The sequence below is a fragment of the Furipterus horrens genome, unplaced genomic scaffold, assembly GCF_987537825.1.
Source record: "Furipterus horrens unplaced genomic scaffold, mFurHor1.1.pri manual_scaffold_5, whole genome shotgun sequence".
Taxonomy (NCBI): Eukaryota; Metazoa; Chordata; class Mammalia; order Chiroptera; family Furipteridae; genus Furipterus; species Furipterus horrens.
Genome location: NW_028327175.1, coordinates 172,773,866 through 172,783,385, shown reverse-complemented (window position 1 = coordinate 172,783,385; position 9,520 = coordinate 172,773,866).

Below are 9,520 nucleotides of genomic sequence, written 5' to 3'. Positions count from 1 at the left end.
CCAGGTTGCCAATATTTTGTTAAGGATTTTAGCATTTTTGTTCATCAGTGTTATTGGCCTGTAGTTTTCTTTCTTTGTCGTGTCTTGACCTGGTTTTGGAATTAGAGTAATGCTGGCTTCATAGAAAAAGTTTGGAAGTCTCCCTTCTTCTTGGATTTTTTTAGAATAGTTTGAGTAGGATAGGCATTAGTTCTTCCCTAAATGTTTTGTAAAATTTGCCTGTGAAGCCATCCAGCCCAGGGCTATTTTTGCTGGAGTTTTTAAATTATTGCTTCAATTTCATTAGTTGTTATTGGTCTTCTCAGGCTTTCTGCTTCTTCTTGATTCAGTTTTAGAAGATTATATGTTTTCATAAATTTGTTGATTTCATCGTTTGTCAATTTCTTGCCATACAATTATTTGTTGTAATTTCTTACAATTCTTTGCAACTGGAATCAGTTGTGATATCTCTTTTTTTGTTTCTGATTTTGTTTATTTGGGTCCTCTGTATTTTTCTTGATGAGCCTGGCTAAAGGCTTGTTTTTTGTTTATCTTTTCAAAGAACCAGCTTCTGGTGTTATTGATCTTTTGAATTGTTAGTTTAGTCTCTATGTCATTTAATTGTGCTCTTGATGATTTCCTTTCTTCTACACTCTATGGGCTTTGTTTGTTGTTGTTCCTCTAGTTCTTGTAGCTGTAGGGTTAGATTTTCTATTTGAAATTCTTATATTTTTATTAGGTAGGCCTGTATTGCTATGAACTTTCCTCTCAGGACTGCTTTTGCTGTGTCTCATAGGTTTTGAGTTGTTCTGTGTTCAATGTCATTTGTTTCCAGAAACATTTTGATTTCTTCCTTGATGTCATTGTTAAGCCCTTCATTATTTAATAGCATGTTATTCATTCTCCATGAATTTAAATGTCTTTGAATTTTTTCCTTGAGGTTGATTTCTATTTACAAGGCATTGTGACCTGAGAAGATGGTTGATATATTTTCAATTTTCTTCAATTTGCTGAGACTTATTTTGTGTCCTACCATGTGGTCTATCTTTGAAAATGTTCCATGTGCACTTGAAAACAATGTATATTTTGCTTCTCTGAGGTGAAAAGTTCTATATATATCAACTAAGTCCATTTGATCTAGAGTATTTCTCAATGGTTCCATATCCTTGGTGTTTCTTTGCTTTGAAGATCTGTCCATTGTTGACAATTGGGTGTTAAAATCCCCTACTATGAGCTGATTCCTGTCTGTATCCTTTTTGAAGTTTTTCAGAATTTCCTTACATATTTGGATGCTCCTAAGTTGGGTGCATATCTGTATACCAGAGTTATATCTTCTTGATGGATTGTTCCCTTAAGTATTATGAAAAGTCCTTCTTTGTTTCTTTTTATGGCCTTTGCTGTGAAATCTGTTTTGTCTGATATAAGTATAGTAGTTCCTCTCTATATCGCAGTTCACTTATCATGGTCTCACTGTATCACAGGATTTTATAAAATATTTATTTAATTATTTATCGCGGATTTTTTGCTATAAGGTTAATAAGGGACTGGGAATGGTTTATAAGTGTGCGGGAAGTGTTTATAAAGCCTTAAAATATATATAAATACTACTTCCAGCCAAGATGGAGGCTTAGACTGACATGCTCCATCTCCCTCAACAACTGAGTAGGAATACAACTACCTCAAAACCAAAGATAACCAGAAATTCCAAAAAATAAAACTACATGGAAGCCCAATGTCTAAAGTTATAAACCAGCAGTGCTCATCGGGAGGGGTAGGAGGGGCGAAATCGGAATCAGGACAGAAAGGTCAGGCTGTGCTGTCCACCTTAGCAGCAGGGATAGTGGCGGGACTGCGAGAAATGCCAGGGGAGCAATCCTGGCTGCAGTTGAGATCCAGCAGCTCACAGTTCCTACGCTGGGAAAGGCAGACTCCCCATTGCCTTGGACTGTGAGCCGGTCTCTCAGCCGAGAGTAATGGCAGGAATTCATCTTGGATCCCCACCCCCACACAAAGCACCACAGAGTGACAAAAAAGGTCGCTGGTCGCTGGATAGTGATGACTGCATGGGGCTCTGCCCTTAACAGCTCTTCCAGGAAGCAAAGGTAAACAATAAACTGTCAGGATGAAGCAGACCATGACTAAAAACCCGGTGATGCAGCTCACCAGGTAGCAGATGAGGGACCTAACCAATGAGCAAATAGGAAATCTTTATGAGGCTCAGTTCAGAGCTATAGTCATAAGGTGGTCTACAGAATTAACAAAAGATTTGGAACAAGACAGGGAAGGAATGAAAGCTAGTCATACTGAAATGAATGAAAATACATAAGAGACAATTGGTGAGGAAATAAAATTCAGAGATCAAATCAACAAATCGGAACATAGGGAAGGAACAAACAGTCAACCAGTGCAGAAAGAGGAAACAAAAAGGGAAGAATACAAGGAGAGGCTCAGAAACTTCTTGACAGCTATAAGCAAACAGTCAAATAATAGGATTGTCAGAGGTCAAAGAAGAAGAACTAGAAGTAGAAAAAATATGTGAAGAAATAATGAAGCAGAACTTCCCTAACTTGGGGAAGGAAATACACTTACAGGTCCAGGAAGCACAGAGAATTCCAGAAAAACTGGACCCAGGAAGAACCACTCCAAGACACATTATAATCAAATTGTCAAAAAATAAAGATAAAGAGAGAATCTTAAAAGCAGCAGGAGAGAAGAAAAGAATCATGTACAAAGGAGTCCCAATTATACTATCAGCTGACTTCTCAAGGGAGACCCTGCAGGCAAGAAGGGACTGGCAAGAAATATTCAAAGTAATAGAAATCAAAAGCCTACAGTCACTATTACTCTATCCAGCAAAGCTGTCATTCAGAATAGAAGGGCAGAGAAAGTGCTTCCAGGATAAAGTAAAACTGAAGGAGTTCATCAGATCCAAACCACTATTATATGAGATGTTAAAGGGACTGGTTTAGAAGAAGGAGGATCAAAATTATGAATATTAAAATGAAAACTGCATCACAACCAAAAACAGAAGTTAGGGGATTGAAACAAAGGCAAACTAAATAGGCAACAAGAGTGGAAAAAGAATTATAGGTATGGGGAGCATATTGGGGGGAGGTCATCAGGGAGGGTGAAGGGGTGAAAGGTAGAGAGATGGTACAGGAATTAAGAAGCATAGTAGGAGGGAATGGAGTAGACAGGAAGAGGTTGAGAAGAACTATATGCACAACCAATGGACATGGACTAAAAGGGGGGGACAACTGGAGGGAGGGGGGCCACTGGGTGATGGGGGGCCAAGGGAAGGGAAATTGGGACAACTGCAACAGTATAATTAATAAAACATATTTTAAAATATATATACATATATATAAATACTAAAATAAATATAAGGTTCCTACTTTGTGGATTTTCACCTATTGCAGGGGGTGGGGGCCGGTGGCTAGAATGTAACACCCATGGTAAGTGAGGGCATACTGTATTGCTACCCCAGCTTTTTTTTTTTTAATTTCCATTTGCTTGGAATACTTTTTTTCATCACTTCACTTTCAGGCTGTGTAAATCTTTTGTTTTGAGGTGTGTCTCTTGTAGACAGCATACATGTGGGTCATGTTTTCATATTTGCTCCTCTACCCTATGTCTTTTGATTGGAGCATTTAATCCATTTATATTTAAGGTTATTGTTGACAGGCATTTATTCATTTTCCTTTATACCTGTGTTCCTCTCCCTCTGTTTTTCTTCTCTTAAATCAGGCTCTTTAGCATATCTTGCAATGCTGGTTTGGTGGAGGTGTATTCTTTTAGTCTTCCTTTGTCTGAGAAACTCCTTATTTTACCTTCCATTTTTAAAGAGAGCCTCACTGGATAGAGTAGTCTTGGTTAGGCCTTCGTTTTTCATTTCTTGAAATATTTTTTTGCCATTCCCTTCTGGTTTGTAGTGTTTCCATTGAGAAATCAGTTGATAGTCTTATCAGATCTCCCTTGTATGTTACTTGCTGTTTTTCTCTTGCTGCCTTTAGGATTCTCTCTTTGTCTTTGAATGTTGCCATTTTAATTATGATGTGCCTAGGAGTGGGCCTCCTTGGGTTCATTTCCTTGGGACACTCTGTGTTTCCTGTACTTGTGAGACTTTTTCTTGCCTTATGTTTGGGAAGATTTCTGTCATTACGGTTTTAATAAGGTTTCCTATCCCTTGCTCCTCTTCTTCTCCTTCTGATATCGCTATTATATATGTATATTGTTGCATTTCATGTTGTTCTGAAACTCTCTTAAACCCTCTTCATTCTTTTTCAGTCTTTTTTCATTTTGTTGCACTGTCTGGTAATTTTTTTCTATGTTGTCCTCTAACTCACTGATCCAATCCTCTCTTTCATTTAGCCTGTGTTTGATTCCTTCTAGTGTGTTCTTCATCCCAGAAATTGTGTTCTTCATTTCTTCCTCACTCTTACTGATAGTTTCTATGTCCTTTTTCACGCTGGTGTAGTTCCCAGTAAGTTCCTTATAGCTTTCCTGGAGTTCATTGCAGTTTCCATGGAGTTCTTTGTAGTTCCCCTGGAGTTTTTTTTTTTTTTTTAAGTATATTTTATTGATTTTGTTGTTACAGTTGTCCCAATTTCTTTTCCCTTTGCTCCTCTCTTTCCAGTCTTCCCCTTCCCTTCAACAATCCCACCCCCCTTAGTTGATGTCCATGGGTCATGCATACGCATTTTTTGGCTTCAACTTTTCCTATATTATTAACTTCCCCCTTTCTATTTTGTACCAACCAATTATGCTTCTTAGTCCCTGCACCCTTTCTCATTTCTCCCCCATCCCCTTCAGTCTTTTCATTTTGTTGCACTGCCTGGGAATTTTTTTTCTATGTTGTCCCCTAGCTCACTGATCCGATTCTCTGTTTAATTTACCCTGTTTTTAATTGCTTCTACTGTGTTCTTCAGTTCAGAAATTATATTCTTCATTTATTCTTCACTCTTATTGATGGTTTCTATGTCCCTTTTCATGCTGGTGTAGTTCTCAGTAAGTTCATTGTAGCTTCCCTGGAGTTCTTTGTAGCTTTCCTGGAGTTTGTTGTAGTTTTCTCTGAGTTTGTTTAGTTCATTGAGGTTCCTCATTACCATTGTTTTGAATTCTATGTCTGATAGTTTGCTTGCCTCTATTTCATCTATTCCTCCTTTTGGGAATTTTTCTTTCCCTTTTGATGGGGTGTTTTTCCTCTTTCTCCCCATTTTTGGTGGCTCTTCTTGTTTATTTCTGTTCTTAGATTGAACTGCTTTTATTTCCTGCCTTTGTGGTGTGACCTTCTTGTATACAGTAGTTGAGTTGTTGCCTCCAGCTGTTGCCACTTGGGGGGCGTAGTCTGCTTAAGAGATTTCTCCCATAGCATTGGAAATGATTCTTCACTGGGATCTAGTGCACTGTTCTCTCAGCTCTTTCTCCAGAGCCAGTGCCCCAAACATTTACAAAGTGCCTCTAGTTCACTTCACCCTCCTTTGGCCTCAGCCACGGGTGTGTGCGCTCCCTTGCATAGGCCAGGGCAGGTGGGCTGTGGGCGGGCCATTTACACTCAGGGGCAGGAGGGTCATGGGTTCTTTTGTGCACCAGCCTGGGGTTGGCTACGGGTGAGCTGGTTGTGCGCTGGCTGAGGAGGGATGGTAGCACAGTGTGCAGACTGCAGGTGGGCCAGTTGTGTGCCAGGGCGGGCAGACCACAGGCATGACTGAGAGCTGGCCCAGGAAAGGCAGCCAGTGGGCTGGTTGTGTGCTGGGCTCAGTGGTCTGGGGCTCTCCCATGCTTGTGTGACCTGGGGCAGGGGGTGGGGAGGTAGGGAGTGGGTGAGTGCACTCCTGCACGTGCATTCCTCAAGAAGTTGCAGGGAGGTTCTGGCCAAAGTGGAGACCTAGATAGACACTCTGCATCTCCCTCCACAACTAAGAAAGAATACAACTACTTAAACACTATAAACAACCAGAACTTCAAGAAAATCGAGCTGCATGGAAGTCCAACAAACAAAGATATAAAGAAGAAATACTCATCCACACAGGTAGGAGGGGCAGAACCAGGTCAGAGAAGATGCGGTGTGGTGGTGGCGGCAGCAGCAACAGCAACAGCAGTGGCAAGCCAGTGGAAAGCGCAGTCAAACATTTAAAAAAGTCAAGAGGCACACCTAGGGAGCACTCTCAGCACCAGACCAGATTGCACAGCTCACAGTACCAGAGCCAGGGAAAATAAAGCCTCATTGCCTCTGACTGAGAACTAATGGGGGTTGGGGTGGAGGCAGAAACTGCCCATCTCTGAACAGAGTCTGCTTGTTTAAAGGGCCCCCCTGGTCCTAGAACAGCTGCAAACCCACCCACTCAGGGAACAATGGTCAGGAAAACAGGTAGAGAGGCTCCAGTCCCATACAGGAAGTGGGAAAAGTGCCTAGAAAAGGAGAGAGTGCTGAGCAAGTAACATTTTTCCCTTTCAAACCCCCCACCACAGCACCACACGTGGTGAAACGGGTCACCCTGTACTGACAAATGTGTAAGGCTCTGCCCCTTACAACATAACAGGTGCAACAGCGCTACCCAAGACACAGAGGCAAACAAACACAGGAGCCTGTCGAGATGAGGAGACAAAGAAGTATGGCCCAAAAGTGGGAATGGATCAACATTCCAGTGGGAGAACTAAATGATGAGGAGATAGCCAATCTAACAGACAAGGAAATAGCCAGCCTAACAGTTGCAGCATTCAAAACACTGGTGATACAGATACTCACAGACTTGAAAGATATCCTTAAGTATGGCAAATGCACAAGGGAAGAAGTGAAGGCTATGCTAAATGAAACGAAGGAAAATCCACACCAAACCAATGATGAAGGGAAGGAAACCAGGGTTCAAATCAATTATTTGAAATATAAGGATGAAAAAAAGTCAACCAGTACAGAATGAGGACACAATAATTGAAAAAATGAGGAGAGGCTTAGCAACCTTTGGGACAACTTTAAACATGGCAACATCTAAATCATAGAGGTGTCAGAAGGAGAAGAAGAAGAGAAAGAAATCAAAAGCTTGTGTGAAAAAATAATAAAGGAAAACTCCCCAAACTTGGCAAATAAATAGACATACAAATCCAGGAAGCACAGAGAGCCCCAAACAAGTTAGACCCAAAGAAGGCCACACCAAGACACATCATAATTAAAATGCCAAAGCTTAAAGATAAAGAGAGAATCTTAAAAGTAGTAATAGAAAAGCAGGGAGTTACCTACAAAGGAGTACCTATAAGGCTATCAGCTGATTTCTCAAAAGAAACTTTGCAGGCAAGAAGGGACTGGCAAGAAATATTCCATGTGATAAAGCAAGGACATACAACCAAGACTACTCTATATAGAAAAGCTATTATTTAGAATGGAAGGGCAGATGAAGTGCTTCCCAGACAAGGTAAAGCTAAAGCAGGTCATTATTACCAAGCCATTATTATGTGAAATATTAAAGGAACTTAATTAAGAGAAAGAAGATCAAAACTATGAACATTAAAATAACAACAAACTCACAGCTATCAATAACTAAATCTAAAAAATAAAAACAAATACAAACTAACAAAACAACCAAAAGAGGAACAGAAGCATAAGTACGGGGATCATTTGGAGCGTTATCAGCTGGGTGGGGGAAGGGTGTGAAATGGTCAAATGGTGCAGGGACTAAGAAGCATAGTTTGGTACAAAATAGCAGGGGAAGGTTAAAAATAATATGGGAAAGGATGAAGCCAAAGAACTTATATGCATGACCCATGGACATGAACTAAGGGGGGTACTCAGCCTAAGGGAGCAAAACCAAAATAAATTGGGACAACTGTAGCAAAATAATCAATAAAATATACTTAAAAATAAAAGATTCTTGCCACTAGCCCCAGCCTTTCCTCGCTGGTCTGCAAAAAACAGTCAAAAGATAAACAAACACTCACACACACACACACACTCACAAAAAAATAAAAAATAAACAAAAAAACGCTGCTTCTTAACTCTCAGAGCCAGATGCCACCTGGCCCACTCCTGACTCTGCCAGAAGGCCAAGCTTCACTCTCCATCCCTGACTCCTCTCAAGGGAAGCTTAGGGTTACTAAAAAACTTTTGTGCAGTGCCAGCTGCAGCTCAGGGAGCCAAGCCAGCCAGAATTTTGTCTTGCCCTTCTCTCCTTTGTGATCCTCACCAGACTGGTCACTCTGAGACTGTCTCCTCTGCTGCCAGCAGTGCCAAGGCTCAACTCCTGCCAGTATCTAAATGTTAATTGAGATGCTCTGTCTACAATTAGCCTAAACTACAGACAGGTCTCAGGAGCAAGCAAGCACAACCTCCCCTCACTCCTCCGCCATCTTTTTGTCAATCAGTAAATTCTTTATGGTACCTCTGGCCTTTCCCAGGCAGCAACTTAAGGAGAGCTGGGTCATCACAGGGATATGATGTTGACCTGTTAGAAATCACATTAGATTTTGTTCAAGTCTCTTGGGTGAACAAGTTTGTGGAAAGATCCTACAGTCTTTACTGACCAAAGTTGAGGCCTAGATTTGAAGGGAGCTCAAAGAAATCTGAATTTGGTTAAGGAGAGAAACTAGCAATTCAATTATTTTATATTTTTAATGATGTTTTGCAATACTTTAAATCAAATGGTGAATTTGTAAAAGAGTTAAATATACAATAACATTAACAGAAAGTCAATCATTTTCAAAATTAATAAATCAAAAAATTATTTGAGCATATAATATAGAATAAGTTGTCTATTCTAGGCAGACTAAGAGACCTCGGTTACAATAAGGTCACCTATACAAAATAAAGTTGTGTTTTTGTATAACTGAATTTTGTACATTTGAATTTCTTCCCTGCTTTATATACACATGGTTAGATAAACAGATATATAGATGACAGATAGATTAAAATATCATGTATAGTCAAGCATAAATCAATTAACAACCTTTTAGAAGCTGAAGATATATATGAGAAAAATTTACCTAAATTGCCTCCAGAAGAGTTCAGGCACATACATGATTCTGGGCAGGCAGTGTTGTAGACCACATGTTCTTCTTTACAAAGGACCTCAGAAAAGAGATACAAGGGTTAAGGAGAAGATGAAAAATAAGAGAACAAAATCTATTAGAGAGTTGAAAGCCACAGTAGAAGCTACATGAATTAGAATAAAACCTAAAAAGCATTTATTATAGAAAAGATCATAGACATAGATAAGAAAAGAGATATAACACTTATGTAATTAAAATCTTTGAATAAGGCCAAATATAATATAAAATGTAATGTAATATATAAACTCAAAGAAAATTTCTTTTAAAATAAAAATATTGTTATCTACAAAGCAAAAGGGCCCATCAACCCCCAGAATATTTTGCTGCATTAAAATTATTACTGATATATATCTTGAGAATATTGAATTTAAAAAGTAAGTAGAAAACTTTTGTCATTGATGCAAACAAAACAAATTATGTAGAGTTTGCATCTCAGATTTTCTACATTAACACTCATTCCTGTGGACAGAAAATAAATTCCAAAGAAATTCTTTGGGAAATA